The following is a 19,170-nucleotide window of genomic DNA, read 5'->3' as shown; positions in this document are numbered from 1 at the left end:
AGAATCTCCAAATCCTTACATATCAAGTCTGTGGTATAAGGATTCTTTCAAAAGCTGCAGCAATCAATCTACATCAACTTGAATCAAGCTGAAACTTTCAGTACCAAGAACAATCTTGATTATTTGGACACCGCTGCAATTATCAGCGTAGAAAGCAATCCTGGAAGAAACCAGAATCCTTGCACATTAGCAGCAGGTATGGCCTTTACCAAGAAGCCAATTTTTCTCTTAGTGACACTCCACTTGAAGTGCAAAACAGTTCTAAGCAAGAGCTTAGTTCAGCACTGTTCCTTCTCATTTTCTTAGTATTTAGAGAATAGCAACAACTAAAACCAGATCCTTTAAAAATACACATTTAAAGAAAATAGTTTTCAGGCACTGCATATGATTAAATATTTTCAGCAATATTTGACTGCCCACAAATAGCTATGCTGGCTACTGGAACAAATATCCCAAAGCTTCATCATTAAATCATGGACTGGTAAGTCCGTGTCACCCACAGAGCTCTGGTTCAAATCCAGGCCTTCTCCAACTACTGTAATGCCATGCTGCTCACATGGCTATCTCCTGTCCTAATTAACCAGGAGTCTCAGCTGAGCTCTCTGCTGGATTTTAATTACAGCATTATTAATTCATGGGGAAAAAACTGACAGATGTTTCAGGTTGGTTGCAGCAACTTAAAAGGCAGGTGCTTGGCATGAAAACTCAGACATGATTAAACAAATGACTCATGGATGTTTAGGTGTTTTAAACTGAAGTGAGCAGTATACACAGTACCATGTGGATATTGTAGCGCAGGGTGACTTCTCAGATAAAAAATAACAATAGCAACAGATTTTGCTCGGTCTAGTTTTTAAAGGTAAAGAAGCTTATAAATCTGTGTTCCTAATTTGATTTGTGGCTTTTGCTACATTTTACTCCCTTTTCCTCTAAAAAGAACATCGAGTATTTCCTTAGGTTGGTAGTTATGCCAAGGTAAAGGATGGAACTAGTTGGTTACTCAGTAATTACTGTTACATAAACTGAGCATATAGAAAACATGAAGTAGAAGGCTAATTTTCATCTATCTCTTGTAAGGGACAACAAATGTTGTCATAATTTTACTAATAACTTCAATCACTTGACAAAGCAGCTTAGAAAAATGTTAGCTCACATCAAATAAATGCATTGCAGGAAACCCAGGCATGGCCTGAAAAGCTACTCAGGGACAGCATTTTAAGGAAAGCAAGAAGCAGCCAGTGCCATGATTTTGAACTATCCTTCAGTTATGCTGTTCCACAGGAGTCTCCATCCAAGTTTCACCTATGGTGACGGTGCACGCAGGCTCTTAGTTGAACTGGGGAAAGAGGTAGTAGGCTTTTGGTTATTAAAGAGGATAATAGGGAAGGAAACGTTGCAGAGTTTGTGTGGTTTGTTTTGTTTTGTTTGTTTAAACTGAACACAAATGCACAATTTATGGTACTGTCCTCTTCAGAATGAGCCATTTTGTAATCTTTTTTCATGTGTTAGTGTCATGTAAGAAATGACAAAGGGTTTTGCCCATGCTAGGATTTTCTTAGCACTTTTGTGTTTTTCTTAACAGAAGGCCAGTTCAAAGTATGTTTCTCATACAAGTCAATAAAAAAATGATTCAAAGCCAAAAAATCTTTAGGTTTCATTGACAATTCAATGAAACTGGATTTGAATGAAACCAGATTCCCAGGAACAGCTCTGACTGAAAAATCAGTATTTGATTATCAGAGGTGTTTTGTTGGAAGAACTTCCCAGCAGCTGTAGATTTTACCACACGCTAATTGCCTCAGAGCTTGGAAGTTAAAAAACCCCAAACAGAACCTCTTTCCAATAGTGAAGATAGAGCTATGGGGACCTACCAAAGACCCACTTAAAAGGCAGTGATTTTCCTGCTGTCAGTGGAGAAAATTTTGCCAACTTGTTAAATGGGAAGAATCAGCTCCATACCTGCCAGTTCATAGAAGAAACAAAAAAATGCAGATTTTAATGCTGGAACTCAGGGAGAGCTGAAGAATATCTTTCCCTGTTGCTAAGGGAAGCAAACGTAAATCCAGTTTCTCAACCTGAACACAGAAACAACATCTGCCTGTGTTTGGACTGAGCCTTCTTCTAAGGAAGAAAGTATTTGGATTCCTTTTACTTCCACATTTGTGCCTGGTTAGTTACTGCTATGCTCTGACCAATGGGGCTGCTGCACAGCTGATGCTAATAGGTTAATACATGTTACCTAAATGGAGATTTATGGCACTGCCACCTCTGTGTCATGTTAAGCCTCAAGTACTGTGGAGCAGGGGAATCACACACATTTCTCATGGAGTTCAGGCTCTTACTTTCGCATTGAAGTTTACTGGGGTTTGCAGCATGTATATGAACCAACCTCGTTGTACAGTGACTTCTCACAGAGCCTGAGCTCGCTATAATTAAGTTCACTAAGGAGAGCAACTGCAGAAGATATGTGCCCTGTATCAGGATGGAGCAGGGTAAAGCTACTGCCGGTTGCTCCTCTGAAACTTAAGGTTAAAATGTCTGAATCTCTGTTCACAACAGCTGTAAAACTCAAAATATACCCACTGCTTTGGCTGCATCTCCAAACTGATGTTTATGGCAAACATTCTTGTGCAGTACATTTTACCCAGGGAGCTGGAGCACTGGCAGTTGCAAGACCATGCAGCTACTAGTGATTTAATGCTGTGTGAGACAATTCTCAGTATGTCTAAAAGATACAGTTTACACACCGCAGGAATCCCACTGGTGTTTCTAAAAGCAGAGAACAGTTTTGGATGCGCTGCGTGTGCTCGCTCTAACAGACGGCATGTGTCCTGTAGGCAAACTGGAAATTTCAGCTTGTCAGTACTGGGATTTGCACCATGGCTATCGCTGGGTAATGAGGCTCCAATGTCAGCAATACAGGGTTTTTCACTGAAACATTTAATGCAGCAGAAGGGTATCAAAATTATTTGAATGGTTTGTTGTGAAGGCAGCTGTGAGGAAGAGCCTCCAAGAGTTGCTTTTTCTGCCATGATCAGAGCTCTTCCCATACAAAACCGTTACACCGAGTCTGTTGCTGCTTACTGATGTCGTTAGTTCTGAAAAGGAGTGAGAGTTCTTCCATCTTTTCTACATTTCTCCTTCCAATTACATTCACTTATGTGCACACCCTGCTTCTGATCTTGTGAACAGAGAGTCTGCTAAATTGTACACACAACTCTGTTCGAAAAGACACATGAAATTCAGCGCTGAGCTATGCTTTTGACCTCTCAGCTTGGAAGAATCAGAATCCTTGGCTGTGTACTGATGCTTTCTGAAAACCGCTGCTGAATTTCAGCACGAAACAGTCTTTGTGAAACCAGGCTAGTACAGAGCAAACCTAAACTTGGTTCCTGCTCTGTTATGGTCCATGTTTGTTCTGGCTAAACACCAAACAGTCCTGGCAGGGACAGGAAGGGACACGGGTGTTTGCATTACCTGTAGAAGTAGGTATCAGAGGTTGTAGGGAAAAGTAAAAGGAGTGACTCATTACACATGTGCTGGATGGTGAAAATGCCTGCTCGGGACCACCAGTTTGGGGAAGAACCCCCTGTCTGAACAATCCCTGTTACACAGACAGGGAATGCCTAAAGGAGTTCACACTGATTTTGGCAGGGACCTTATGTAGCTTAACAACAAATACAATGAATAAGAAAAGTATGCCAGCTGCAGACCAATAACCATTTCTGCCTTTTCTGCTTGTCTTGTACAGAAGGACCTGCTTAAGATGGCTGGGGCTCTCCCTTACACGCTTTGTTCTATGCCAGGGGTTATCAATAGTTTGGTGCAGGTTGTTCTCATCACTAAGGACAATGCTGGGCTCCGGCTGGCCCCTGACAAATCACTGTCTTCTAGTGGTCCTGCTTAAAAGGAGCTTTGAGTTCCAGCAGTAAGTAACTGTTACGGTTTAACCCCACCTGGCAACTAAGTACCATGGAGCTGTGTGAGCCCAAAGGAACACAAGTGATGCAGGACACAACTGCTGACCACCCACTGATGGGTACCCAGCCAGACCCAAGCAGCAATCAGCACCTCCCAGTGAGCTCTCCCCATTTTCTATGTTCTACAGTATGGAGTATCCCTTTGGCTAGTTCGGGTCAGCTGTCCTGGCTCTGCTCCCTTCCAGCTCCTTGTGCTCTCCTCAGTGGCAGAGCATGGGACACTGAAAAGTCCTTGACGCAGAGTAAGTACTACTTAGCAACCACTAAACCATCAGTGTGTTATCAGCATGATCCTCAGACCGAAGCCAATACACAGCACTGCATCAGCTACTAGGAAGAAAATTAACCCTATCCCAGCCAAAACCAGGACAGTAACTCAACTGTAAATTGCCACACTTCTCTCAAAGTGACATTTTGTGTTAGAAAATGTTCCTGAAGGGTCATAGTGGATATCAATACCTCTCCTTAGTCAAATGCAAAGAGGGGGAGATGAGGCTGGAGAAAATGCTATCAAGAGTGACAGCAAATAACTTTTCAGTTCATGGTGAGGTATCCTTTGACAAAGCAACGTCCTGCAGGTAGGAAGCATGAAACTGGTTTCCTCATGTACTACGCCACAAAAAGGGCACTGACATCACTACTCACTTGACCACTTGCTTACAGAGCAGCTACACCCTGTACTTGCATTGCTGCTTTGAAAGTGCCTATTCTGCAGTCATGTCTGCAGGGTAGACCTTTATAGCCTGGCACATCTCCATACAATGGCCCCCCAGACAGCTTTACCTGTATGGATCAGAGACCAGACTAGTAACTCTAAAGAGCTCAAGCCTGCCCACCATACTCACTTATCGTGCACTCTGGTGCTCAAACTCTCAGCAATTACAAATGACAGCATCTATTAATTTTAGCTACTTATATGGTCCCCATTGCTACAGTAACTGAATGCTTTATACTTCTTAAAGCACTTAGCTTCCAATTCCATACTGAAGATGTGAAGCAACAATAGAAAGATTAAATGTTAGAGTCATTATGCTTTCTGAAGTCACTCTTTTGATGTCTAGTTCCAGAGATCTGATGCTTGAAACATGCTCTCAGCTGTGGCTTGACCAGAGACTGGAAAATTTTACTTCTGTGCCTGCCCACAGTGTCTTTTGTCATGACTGAACTGAATAGCTTGGCCCCTAGTTCACACCTATCTTCAGGAGTAGTAAGGTACACACTCACTAGGTTCTCTGCTGTTGATGTAAGCAGTACCAGAGGATTCTCATTGGAAATACATAGGATTATGCCTTACTTCACAGAATTGGTTTCTTAAAGCCATACAGAAGTTATGTGAGGATGCTGAGAGTGCCTCCTTAGTGCCCAGCCACTGTGGTTTTTTTTGCATTTCATTCAATGAGCCTTGCTCTCCTTACACATCATGTAGTCAGTCTGAGCATCATCAGGATTCAAACTTTGTTCGATGCCTGTAAACCCCCTTTTTATCTAGGTATAAGGAATTTGCCCAAGGTTACAAAAGAGATCTGTGGTAAATTAGGGAATTGAGCCTAAGCCTCTTAGAGTACCAGCCTGACTGTTGCTTTCAGAAGAGCTTCACTACATTACACCAGCTAAGTGTCTGGCTCAGTCACTATTTTGTGGATTACCAGAGGGCAGATTAACTGGAGTCTATTGAATTTTTAAAACATAAAATAAATACCTGCTATAAGCTCTTAACAGGTTTCTCCCAGCAAGGTTTTGAGGAATTTCCAACAGTCTTAATTCTGTATCTATATATATGCCCAGGAATTGACAGTACATGTACCTACACAGTAGTAGAGCAAAGCCTCATTACGTTAATGAAAAGCAAAGTCATTCCTGACATCCCAGATAAATTATGTTTTCCATCGCTACACCCAAATGCACTGAAATACAGTTAGCATTTCATCTGCTAGCCAAGAGTAACCTCAGCCCCTTTCAATTTGGAATTCTCCAACCACCCATGGATGATGTTGTGCATTTACCATCAATTTTCTGACTTTGTGGGGAATGAGGGCTGAAAGCAAGACAGAGCCTCTCTTGCAGTGGCTTGTTACTTATAATTTCTTTACTGTGAGTTCGTGCCTACCCCTCAGCTGAACTGAATCCGTACTCAGTTCTGTCTGGTAATACAACACTCAGCTCAAGGTCACCAGCTCTAAGTTTGTGCTAGCTTTTTAACTGGTCTCACTTGAATGGTAATAAGCTTCAGGTAGTGCTTAGTCTTACCTTTGACTCAGTTAACAATGCACCATCATCTTGTGAACAGGGCACTTGAGCTGCAGTTAAACTCTTACTGTTCCTGTTGCTCAAATCAATGGCAGAAAATATGCAAATTGTACAATATTGTCAGCAGACTTCTGAATACAGATGTATGTTTACCTACACACCAGGAAAGTGGTCACTGGATTCGGACCATTTCACATCAGTTTTAGTTTTTCAGTAAATTCTGTGCCAATGGAATACAGGTATAATAAAGGAAATTAATTCTACTACCACAGCCTGAAACAGCAATGCAGTGGTAATAGGTGCAATGGCATGGGTGCAGTGCACAGCACACTGGCAGGATGCAATCCCAATTTTGCTCCGATGGAAGACAAAATAATCTCTCCTTTGCTCATCTTTCAATCCTTTTATTTCTGAGGTCTAAAGGCAAGGTCAGTGCAATATGGACAATTAAACCTCTGATCCTTAACCACTGTATGGTTGGTGTAGCCCTCACACACAGTATCACACAGTGAAGCTGCTACAAGTAACATCCTAATAACCTGCTGGTATTAATTAACATCTGTTAGAGGGAATTGGTTTCAAAGGATCTCTGTTTAACACAGACAAAGACCTTTAAGTCTGCATACTGAAACTATTCTTAAAACCCCAGCTTAGCTGCAGAGTGAAAGAGCTAAACCCTATGAGGAAACAGTAATGACCTTTGCTGGTATACAGTTTGCTTTGCCCAAGGATGTTTAACTTCTTGATACAGTCAGCCACTTTGGACATTTCACAGTTTGGCAAGTTCTTTCTTATTTCCCTTGTTCTTATGAACACTGTTGATATTTAATATTTAGCTATCAGTTAAGTCAATCTTTATTCCTCTGTATTTTTTTTTTCAGTTCTTTGTATAGTTCTAATGACTGACTGTAAATTTACATTGCACAGAATGACTGGTTACATATTTTTAGCCAGAAAATCTTAGCTCTTTGCTTTTTGAAAGGGAACTTATTAGGGGTTTCTTTTTGATTAGAACCATGATGCTGTTAATCAAACCTCTTGTCATTCAGCAGTCTCTCTACATTCTCAATTAAAAATGTTTTACTTAATGTTTACATGAAGTTTACATTATCTAACACAAAATGTATGATTCCTGGTCAACACACATTTCTGTAGCTGTGGGAAACACTACTGTAGCTAATAGGAGCTACAGTTCAGATGCTCATAAGTTCTTACTCTGTGGATGGAAGAGTCTTTGGACTATCTTTATCATGAGAAGTCACAGATTTCCCACAGGATGAGGCATCACATGAAATCATAGGATATCTGTGAGCTTGGTAATATGGAAAGCTTTTCAACCTTTCGGTATTACCAATAGCTTTCCGAGTATTTCTTTACACTATTGGCATCAGAGTAACAACAGACGCTGACTAGTAAAGAATATTTTAGGCTGATTGGCAAACATTAGCAACCATAATCCTACTGAGCAGCACCTCCTCCTTCTCTTTTAATGCATAGGGACTAGCACCAGGTATAGGTACATCTGACTCATAATCACACATTATAATTAATGCATAAAAATTACTTACCAGGACTCTGTTAGTGCAGGTTATAAAACCAGGATGAAGGAGCCAGGACTCTTGGGATCCCGCTTCTGGTTTTCAAGCTGGCTTGCTGTGGTCTGAGGGAAAGAAAAAATCACCTCCCTATGTGGTAACTTACTCATCTGATAAAAATGGGATAACTTCAAAGATCTACCTCACAGGCACTGTGTGAGACTTCAATAACATTTGTGAAACTATACAGTGATCTCTCGGCAAGAAGTGTTCTAACAGCATAAATGTCAAAGATTGCTTTCAAATCAGGCAGGTTCGGGAGTGAGCAAAAAGCATGTACCAGACTGACATGGATGGTGCTCTAGCTATTTCCACCATGATGCCTCTCTTATTTTTAATGTTTTTTATGGCCTATTTTGATGTGTTAACATTGCCAAATACTCTTCCTTCCCCCCCCCCCTCCAAAATTTCACATGTGCCCCTCAGCCCTGCTCACATTTTTCCCTCACAAACTACCTATGAATTGCTTTGGCAGCAAGACAGTAAAGTGATAAGTACTCTTAGAATATGGCTTATGGTTCACTGGGCATCAGCAAACACTGTCAAAGCTGATAACCTTCAGCTGGGAAGGTAACAGGAGTTTCGTTCATGCAGTCATTAACCTATGGTACTGCAGGTGTTACAGGTTTAGAGTGGAGCTGGGCTAAGAGCATGCTTAGCTCAGCAGAGACAGAACAGGCCACTGCCATGGAATTGTATTCATAAAGGTGACCACTGGCCATGAAATTCAAGTATCCACATAACTCATATCACACACTCAGGAAAACAATCACCTTTTGAAGCAGGTTGGTCAGGGTGGAACTGGAAGAGCTGTGGTTATCCAGATACATGCACTGTAAAGTGATGGGTGAGACATGAGACAGAAGGATCACCTCTATGATAAAATATAAAAACACAGACAACCATCACTGCTGTCTCTTGTTGCTCTTTCTGCGCAATGCAAGAGAACTAATTAGACTGACCTCAGAAATTCAATACTCTGCTTGTGCCTTGAACTGAAACCTCTTGAATACAGAAAAAGGCACTGTTATATCTTTAGGTGCTTTCCTTAAATATCAATTGTTTTTCAAAAGGCATTAAGTACCTACCTCCTTCAGCATGTGGCTAAATCTTATTAAAACCCACTGAGTTCAGGCATATGCTTAAATGATTTAGTAACTTAGATTCTTAAATGAAAAAGCGCCTTGTTTGTTCTGCTTCTTTATCTGTATCTCTATGTAAGATATATGTAAAAGAACAACCACCCCATAAATAGAAATGCCAAAAGGAACTAAAATTATTCTAAGGTGAACAGATTGATCTAATACTACATTTGTTTAGAACTTTCTGATGATACCAGATGCTGTGGCTGACTAGCAGGTCTATTCCAGGAAGGCATAAATCTGCTATGCAAAAATAAGTGCACGGATACAGTGACACATCCTTTCACAGACTCCTGCTGGGAGTCAAATCTAGTGGAAGATTTACTTACTGTGCACGGCTGGCCAGTATGCAGGGATAGAAATTCCTGATACTTCTTGCATGTTTGGTATATATTGGGGATTGAACCATTTTGGTAATATATATTTGGCAGAAAAAATCATCTCCACAGGATTCAGTTGTATGAACACCTTTAAAGACTCCTTTACTCATTGCTACAGCTATGGATTTTGTCCCATTTATTCTGATTTTTCTTTATACCTACTTGTCTGTCATTAATACAAAGCAAGTATATGGACTGTTTGCAGTATTTTCTGCCTGCTTTCAGTCCTGGTCAATGTCTTTTAGGTGCTATGGAAATGATGATTTTTGCCCCTACATTTTAGGGAATAAGAACCAATCCAAAGTTATCAAATGCTCAACACTTTTCTGACTTCTAAATGTAGCTTGAAAACAGAACTTTTTATGTCAACAAAGATCCACTTAGAAAACCTTGTAGTTATGAACAGAAAAAATGGTAGAATTAAAAGTAACATTTCAAATTAATTCTATTCCATGAGACACATTCCAATTCAGAATCAAACCAACTGCTGGAAAACCAGGAGTCTGATCTGTACGTGTCCAGGGCCAGCTTGGCTTTGGAACTGAAGAGAGCCTTGCTGCGTTCACAGCCTGCACTGAGAAGTAAGCCTAAGTCTATGCCAAATGATGCACAGATGCAGCTTGTGTGTCACTTTTGGGACCTGAGCTGGCATCTTCATGCAGAGCAGTGCAGGTCTGCACTAAACCAAGTGGGAACTGCACCAGATCTAGCCCAGGAATGGACAGGAGCAGACACTGTTTTCCCCTTGGCATAAGGAGATTAATATGTCTTCTGCTTTACCCCTGATTCTAGTTCTGAAAAAGTACTGAAAAGGCAAATTCAGCTCCACTAGAGCAACAATAAGAATGTAGCAACAGAGTTCACACAGAAAAGTAATGAAAGATCAAACTGTTTCAAGTTTTGAATTTAATTGAAGCATATTTGAAACACATCAGGCATTTTTATCTAACCTACAATATCCCACAAACACAAGCAAAACCTCCCTGAAAGATTTCTAGATGACTGTACAGAAAAGCATACATCAAAGCAGCTGACCAGCAGGAGAAGAATAAGGTTAGACACATCTGATTTTGTAACAAGAGACTAGAAACATCACATTTCACTTCAGACCTCCTTGTTTCAGTCAGCTCTGCCTTTCTTCTAATGCACATCCCCTCCCTTCCTCTGAGGGCTTTCCTCCTAACAGTCTGCATCAGCAGAATGGGTTTAAGTTTGCATCAAGCTGGTTTTTATAGTAGTAAGCACACTTGGAAGCTACAAAGACATGCTGTGTTTCTTGCTGCCCTGCTCATCAATCACAACAAACGATTTATAGTTGCTCTTAAAAAGAATTCATTAAATCAGTACAGGCTCTAAAGAGTGCAGGGCTTAAAAAGGAGAGAAGTGATTCTCTTCCAAGGTTTTGGCACAAAACCTACTTGGGAGTCCAGTAAGCTGAAAAATTACTGCATCTCAATTTTTTGAACATGTTTTAAATGACTAAGTGAGACTTCAGCCTTCAGTCTCAGCAAATCTGAAAGCTGCTGTGTTACGTTATCCATGTAAAACAGGATGTGCTGAATTAACTTCGTATTGGAACACAAGCTCCATTATTGATGGGGCTACAAACCCTCAGGCGGACCCTTTCATTTGCTCCAAAATCCAATTCAGAAATCTAACTTGTGACATGGAGGCAGTGGATAAAGTCAGAATTCCAAATCGGGGCTAATATATATTTAAAATCCTGTTATTCCCTCCCCACGATCCCAAGGAAAGCACACAGCAAAATGTAACACTGAACAAGATCCACTGCTAACACTGACACCAAAGTTACTGATTTGTTTTGTACATATTTAGGTAATCTACCTGGGGTTTTCATTAGACCTCAAACAATTTCACATGGATCCCCAGACCCCGAAGAGGTCTTCTGCAAGGTCTCACCTTCAATTACAACCAGCCAAAAGTAATAAAACCTGGAACATGAGATTGGTTTACTCAGATTTTTCCAGTAAGCAGTGTGGTTTGTATTGCTGTAGAGAAGATGTCGTCAGCCAAATCTTTCACAGCCCTTGCCCATTATTTAGAGCTTGCTGCTGTACCAGCAGAGCTGTTAAAAATGTTTTTTTTTTTCCTGGAAACTGGCTCACATTAGACTCCTTTCATATGTTTTGCTTTCTTCTCTATTAGGATTAACCCTCTCAAATAGCCACCTCTCTCACATCCATCAGATGGCTTGCTTTCCATGGCCAGTGTTTTTCCTGTCACTGATCCGGATTTCAGCTCAGCTCTTGCCAAGCATAGCTGCCATGCTCACATAATACTAATGCTGCTTCTGGAGGGAGCTCAAAATCCCTGCTGTTTTGCCTGTGTGCCTTCCACGCTTGCTTTACTGTCTGCCTTCCATTCACCCATTGATCTATCTGCATATACACATGCTTCTGGCTTTACAGGAAAAACCAGTCTGAGCATGGACAGGAATAATGCCCATATAATCACTAAAAGGGGACTAGGAAGCCGAAGTTTTAGAAGGCAGACCTGCGATTGGAGCCTGTGGAGTATTAACAAGTGTTGAACTTGGTACCTGCACTCCAATCTGTTCAAGAGACAGATGGGCAGCTCTAGCAGGAGATGCAGAATGCCTGTGAGGAGGTTCTTAAACAACTTAATCATGAAGACTTCAGCCAGCATTCACCTTTTCACAAGCCTTTCTTTGCAGAAATCATGAATGCAGTCGATAAAACTTGTCCTAGGTATTTCTTCTGTAGATAAAGCAGAGCAGAAGGCAGTGTTAATTATATTGCCTTAAGCCACAGAAATTCTCTTATTCTTGTCAATCACATTTCAGTTGTCTTGGGCTATTAAGTACTACTCACAGCTGCTCTGACACTGATTCTTTGGATAGTGATATTGGAGATGCTTAGCTTGTGTGGCAGTCACATCGGTGTCTGTAACCAGGGCAGGAGTTTGCTCTTCTGAGTTACCCTTCAGCTTCATGATGGGGGTACAATGCGGATCACTATTACCCAGACAATGTGCACATATCCCTCATTAACTCTTTTTCTAATTGTGCTAAATCCTCCTTAAATTAGCTTTAAAATGCCAGTGCTGTAAACATTCCCTGTTCCTGTTTTGCCGCATGGGAGGAGGATGTTTTTCCAGCATCAGGAATTACTATTTAATAGCTTGGCTATTTAACCAAGATTAAAGTGAAGACTTGCAGGGATCATGTGTACATTAATATTATTATAAACAGATCTCTTCCCAGAAATAGCATGAAATTTGCAGATGACCACTGTGTCAACAGCAGCAGCAGAATCACAGAGGGTAATCTTTTCTGGTGCTGCATGTAGGGAAGCTGTCTTGGCTTGAATACTCTTTGTAATTTAAAGGAAGGATTAGAAGTCCAAGCAGCAGCAGTACCAAGCAATTAATGAAATTACTCTTTTGGGAGGGCTCAGTGTACACTCTTGAATACGTTGAAAATTAGCCACAACTCCTTAAGGAGTCTACTTGGAACAAAAGCTAAATTTAAATCCTGAAGTTAATATAATAATGTGGAATAAATCTTCAGGCTGCTGGTCCACAAGTTCCCTCCTCTCGTTTGGTTTGTGGGTTTCTTTAGTATTTAAAGTTAGCATTTTACCTTGTGCACCTTGCTTATCTCTTTAGTACATTTAGTTTAATAATTTATTCCTCCTAATATTTCAAATGTAATACATTTAAATATCACAACCTCCCTGGTGATGGCAGATAAAACAAAAGTGGGCAGTATGCAACACAGGATCTAGTTCAGAGCAGGCACAGCCCTGTACTGCTGCAAGCCACAGCAGCCCATGCCACCAGATGGTACCTTTGCAGAGGAAGGTGGGGGATTGTTTTGGTATCACTGGGAAGAGCTGTTCTGCAGCATCACTCTAAACTGCCTGAGTAGCATTTACAGTGGGAGAACAGAGAACCACATTCATGAACTGTCACTGGCAATTTATGGTGCTTATTGACCTTTTGAAACTGTTCCCCAAGTAGCTTCCAGCACATTTAACAAGCAGATACGGATGGAGCTGTGCTGGTGCCCAAGAACTGAACTGTCATCAGAGCACTTCTGCTTCACAGGAAGTAGGGGTTTCTGCTTGTACGTACATGAAGATGCCCTGTGACAACCATACAAAACTCTCCCAAACATCCTTCAAGAAGGATACTTTTTAGAAAAGAGATTCAATTCTTTGTGTCCTTTCCTTTTTCCGTATGGTTTATAATGTCCTAACAACAGCCTGGCCGCTTTCCAGTGCTTCATTAAAATGAATCTCCATGTTCATTAACATCTGTCAGACATGGTTTATTCCTTTTTCTTTCATCCTGCCTCTGGAGAGCACTGTGTGAGACATGAAGTGCTCTGGTTTGTTTTCATGGGGTGCATGTGGCTTTGGGTTTTTTACCCACTACTCTGTATTCAGTGAAGAGCAATTCAGAGATGCCTGCTGGGTTTTGATAGGGAAGATGGAAAGGTCTGTGGTAATCATTTACTTTTAGTACTTTGTGGCTTCAGACAGTAGCTGAAGAAGCTCTGCCTCCTGCAGCAAAGAGGTGAAATTGCCTTGTATCAGAAGAAGATTCGTGTCATGAGGACAAATTCACTCAGGTGAAATTCTCAGGTCCAGGAGCTCAGGCTATTTTGCAAGTCACAGCCTTGTCTTGCAGCAGTAAAACTAAATATTTCTATGGCTACTGGAAAAAGCTGGGTGTATTGACGCAACATCATAAAGGTAAGTAACTCAGCAGTGCAAAGCCAGTTTCAAGTACAGAATTGGACCCTTGTCTAGACTGATATTCTTCACTTAAGCAGCAGAATTTGGTTCAAATGCTACTGACAATGAACTTCGTTTGGCTTCTCTGCAAGAGAAATGGGAGTTGGAGGAAAGACAGAGAAATTTTTGGCTAGTATTGGATGACGATCCATACGCCAAGGCCTAAACAGCTTTCCAAAACAGCTCAAGCAGAAGTTTTATTTATGAAGACCTTAATTTACCAGTTACTGAGATTTATTTTATACCAGTATAATGTTGAGTATTGCTTTTACATAGCATCTCCATCTGACAGAGCTGATGAATGTCTGACTGGCTGAAAACTAAAGACTGTTGTCACAGGCCATGAGAATAAGGGACTTGCATACCTTTTGCTATACTGGAAGTTGCAGCTCTGTGTTTAAGAAATACAGTCTTGACTGAAATTGTAAAGAGAAGGGCCTTAGAACTGGCAAGTAAGATTGGAAGGAAACTGATAATAATTGAGTATTGAGCAAGACAAAATAAACTACTTGTGAAAGCAAGGCCTAGAAAGATGTACTATCCACACATGGGCTCCACTGTTGGGCAAGAAAGGCAACTTTACTTGGACTTTAAGGACTTTCCTCTAAGGAAAGTCACTGCAAGCTATGGTGTCTTTTGCCACAAAGCTAAAAATAGTAATAAAAGCAGCCAACCCATTATTATTTTCTATCTTTCCTTGGCTAATTTAGGTCTGTGACAGATCAAAGTAGTCTTCTTTTTTTTTCCCCATTACCATCTCAAATCCCAAGACAGCTAGAGAACTGAACAACTGGCGTAGGTGGTGGGTTTTGTACCAGTGGCTGCTTCACTATATAAACCAGGGTGAAATTATCTTGCAGTATTTCAGACTGTGACCTTTCAAGTAGACAGACCCAATGATTTTCAGTCAATGCTCCCTCTGCTTGATTTAGAAGCCCATTCAGAAGGTAAAAAGGCCAGTTCATTGTGGCAACTCATTATTCCACTGTGCTGCTACATCCTGATAGATAACAAATCTGACCTTTGCTACAGAAATAGGTTGTTAAGGGCAGTAAAAGTTCTTTCTGAGTGACACCCCAAATGCTAACTCTCCTAAAGACAAAGATGGCATGGGGGCAGAACACACAATTAATGCTCCACCTTCAGGAGCTCGCTGAAAACCTGTACGAGAAAACCTGTGTTGCCTTCCTATTTCAACAGTCAGGACTGAGTCTATGTGTCTCAGGCCTTAGTTTAGTGTCTTGGGAATATCTGTACGTCCAGAAAAAAACCCACCATTATTTCACTTTTCTTTAATGAAGTGAGGATCAGTTGAAACTAAAAATATACAGTGAGCTCCTTAGACCTAGAAATGCATAGGCCACATTCTTGGTGCCAACACTAGAACTGTGCTCTTGAAATCCTGGCTGCAGCTGATGATGGTGAGCACTTACAAGTGGAGCTGTAACTATATGGTAAAATGAGCCCTGAAAGAGATGTGCCAACAGGTTTATGAGGAATGCAGTAATTAAGCCAATGTTCAGTGGTTCCCTAGTCAGAAAATTAGTTCTAAGCATAAAAAATAATTCTTGATATTCTTCATCACATCAACTTTATTCTAGTGTCATCTGACTTGGTATAATGAGATATTACTTGTTCTCAGGACTTTTTAGTCAGGCAAAAGTTCAGATGATCAATTTTTCATAGGTGAAACAATGATATTATCCAATACCTATTGGGGTCGAGAACATATAAGCTCACAAAAATTGTTTCTCTGTTCCTTGTGCAGCTCTCTACCACATCAAGGTACTTCTATTCCCTGCCTTCCAAGTGAAAACAAACAAAATCCCTGCTGAAGCCATCTGGTGAAGTGTGACCATAATATTCACTTGCAAACTCCAAGAATCCATGTGCCAGAGATATGGCTTTCCAGCTGAAGGATGGGCCATTCTCCAAGGACGGCAGCAACAATGCTGATGAGATCTGCACACCTCTTACTACTTCATTGAGAGCTTCATTATTAATGAATGTTGACATCACTTCAGCAGTTACCTAAAACCCCAATATACGGAAACTCATTGGCAAATTAAAGATTCTCCCTGAGAAAAAGGTCATTACTGCTTTTCACTCTTTAAGGCTTGAGTGATAACTTAAAAGTTTTTTTGGCTGCCGTTCTACTTAAGCTTCAGATGATGTTTTCAATGACACACATCAATGGTCTCTTTATTTTTATACCAGCTGAAGATCTGCTCAAATCATGCTCTTCTTGAGCCACCAATTAGGTGATTTATGAACAGCTGAAACACTGAAGTTTCATTTCTAGGAATCTGTGCCTTGAAGTTTAGCTGCTGTTTGGAACCTGCAGTGGCTAATGAAGATGGTGTCTGGATGGCAGGGTTGGCTTGGTAGGAAGCAAATGGCATCAAAAAGCCAAAAGACTGAAACTCCACAATTATTTTAGAAACAACATCCTCATCCTTAATGGCCACAAGACTCAGGCCCGTGATCCTCCTCCCTGACAGTGCTGGGCTGCTCATTAAACACCGGTAATTAGAGTACCTCTGTTCCCTTGTTATAGTATTGATAAGAAACGATGAACTTGTCTTCCTCCCAGAATAGCTTATTTGGGGGCAGTTCCTCCTACTAGGCTTTCTGTTGCAAACAATCCCTTTTAATCTGCTGACTCGGATACTGCTTTAAGGGCAATCTCTTTGAAAAAGGGGAAGAAAAAGAAGATGAGAAGGCAGCTGTTTTGTGGAATTTTTAGCACTTAAAAGTTCCCTTGCTCAGAACTCTAAGGTGCTGTGTGACTGGACACATGGACTGCAAGGCAGAAGTTTCAGAAGTGTATGAGTGATTTAGGGACTCACACCCTATCAATGCCCAATGGGCCTCTGTTCCTAACAGACACCTGAAAACCCAGCCTCACTGACTGCCCTGGAAAACTTGCCACAATGCCTCTATGGAGCAAGAGGTACATAAATTCTGTAGGTTAATGCCTTAGCACCCCTGGGGATCCACTAGAAATGACTTTTAAAAACTAATGCCATCAGCAAGAGGGTCCAGTAAGAAACTAGCATATTTGCAGCATTCCTTTCCACGTAATAAATCCCCTGCAATGAGACATTTTACTGCCTGCACTGACCTTACATTTTTTAATGAAGCTGCACAGCAGCTAAAACACAAGGGCTGATCCAGGTGCTCATCTGTGTCATCCAAGTGAGTTGCAGAATAACAGCAGCCATGAGCTTACAGCCTGGTTACAAGAGGAATGTCCTAAATAATCCTTTCATAAGTTAACAGCAGGTTAACCAAGAGAGTGCATAATCCTTTGCTGTCTTCACCTAGTCAACACCAGAGGAAGAAACACATTAGAGCGAATGATCTGAGGGGTAAAATATCAGAGTTGAAATATCTCATCTCTCTGGCTAGAACCATGCACCAAATCTAGCTTGGGTTGTGTCTTACCATTCAAAGTTATGCATGATTTAAACCTCCTTTACTTATTTCAGAAAGCTCATCAATGTTAGAACTTCTATTTCACATAATCTTTCTAAACACATGTCAATCCATGTAGAAGCAAAACCACAAGCAAAACCTGGAAATGCAAGAAACTGAATATGGAAAACTGCTGTTTGATATATCACTTTATCCTTTTCTCCTCTTGCATATTTTCATATTGTTTTATGCCAAGCCGGTAGCAGTGATTCATTATATGAAATTGGAACATTATAGATTCAATATGGAAGCATTTGTCTTAGTGACAGGAAAGGATCCTTTGTGTGGCTGAGCCACTTCCCTGCAACTGCAGGAAATCATGTAAATGACATATAAGCTAGAAATACCCCTGGAAGCTTAACTCCATTCAGCTTTGTACCCCCGGATTTACAAACCCCTCACTATCCCACAATAAAATGAAAGCTGTCAGAGGTAAAGAAAAACCTCAAAAGCTAATCTATGCTGTAAACCTATGCTATAAAACAGAGCCCAGAAGCACTGACAGTGCACTAGGTTCTGGCACTGGCACAGACTTCCTGAGGCACCATAAAACAAATATTCAAATCACAGACGTGAGGTGGGCAGAAAAGCCCAGACTTAAGAACAAGGCATTAATGTCCATGTGGGTTGCCTTCCCTTCAGGGTCATTTAAAACATGAAAATCCCTCACAGACTCTTTCATCCAGTGACCTCAGTGCCCTTCCTATTGTTGTATAACACACTATGAACTTGAAAATGTTGCTTCATGTCTCCATGAGTGGCACTTGGGGCTGCATACACATCATTTGACACACATGGGAGCGAAAAGAGCTTCCTAAAAGTAATGGATGGCCACATCAGTCCCTATTCTCACAGCAGGCCAAGCCATAAGAACAACTTACTGAGCTGCAAATGGTTGTAATATAAACAGCATTATTGTACCATTATTAGTATTCCTTTGTTATTCTGTAAATGACTTTGCCATAGACATTTTACTGTGTTTGATTAGAGTCTTATTAATCCACATGAAAGAACCATAAAGTCTTTCAGAGATGATATCAAAGAGTAGGCATGGAATATCTACAGGCAGGAGCTAGGCAGTACAAAGTCTAACTGCTTTGAGGCTATACAACTAGCAAAGGAAAAGTGGGTTTGTATTCACGACAGATACCGTTAGAGTGACATAACTGAATTAGAAAGTGCCCTGAGGTATCCTAAGAAATGAGATGCTTTAAAACTATTTGAGAGCAAGAACTGCTTAGTGTCTTTCAAGGAACAGCAGATTGCCTGGCACAGATACATTGCTTACCTGAAAATGCCCTCTCAAGCTCTCAGAGCATCAGCTGCACTTCACTGGTAGAGATGTTCTTGTACCAAAGCTTATATCCAACTGCATTTGTACAGTAAGAATCCTTAGCAGGGTTCTTCTAATGCTTTGACAAGTGAAGAAACCCCAGAATTTGTGAACTGAGCAGAGGGAAGCATGGACTTTGGTCTATCATCCCACCAACAATTGACCTGAATTCTGTATCCAGCTGTTTCTATGCAGATACCTGAATGTAAAGAGAAGAATTATATTGTATAGCCGT

The 19,170-nt window shown here is 40.9% G+C and overlaps 2 long non-coding RNA genes across 2 annotated transcripts in view; one reads left to right on the top strand and one right to left on the bottom strand.

Annotated features, from left to right (window-relative positions):
- The window catches only part of LOC136021577 (uncharacterized), a 24,122-nt gene extending 4,952 nt beyond the window's left edge, over positions 1 to 19,170 (top strand). Inside the window, exon 3 of the long non-coding RNA XR_010615829.1 lies at positions 15,894 to 19,170. This is a non-coding gene — a long non-coding RNA (uncharacterized LOC136021577). The remainder of the gene's footprint in view (positions 1 to 15,893) is intronic.
- LOC136021578 (uncharacterized) overlaps positions 12,024 to 19,170 on the bottom strand; it is a 465,479-nt gene continuing 458,332 nt past the window's right edge. The window contains exon 5 of the long non-coding RNA XR_010615832.1: positions 12,024 to 12,082. This is a non-coding gene — a long non-coding RNA (uncharacterized LOC136021578). The remainder of the gene's footprint in view (positions 12,083 to 19,170) is intronic.

Source organism: Lathamus discolor, chromosome 13 (assembly GCF_037157495.1).
Source record: "Lathamus discolor isolate bLatDis1 chromosome 13, bLatDis1.hap1, whole genome shotgun sequence".
NCBI classification, from domain to species: Eukaryota; Metazoa; Chordata; class Aves; order Psittaciformes; family Psittacidae; genus Lathamus; species Lathamus discolor.
This window is presented reverse-complemented; position numbering and strand designations above follow the sequence as displayed.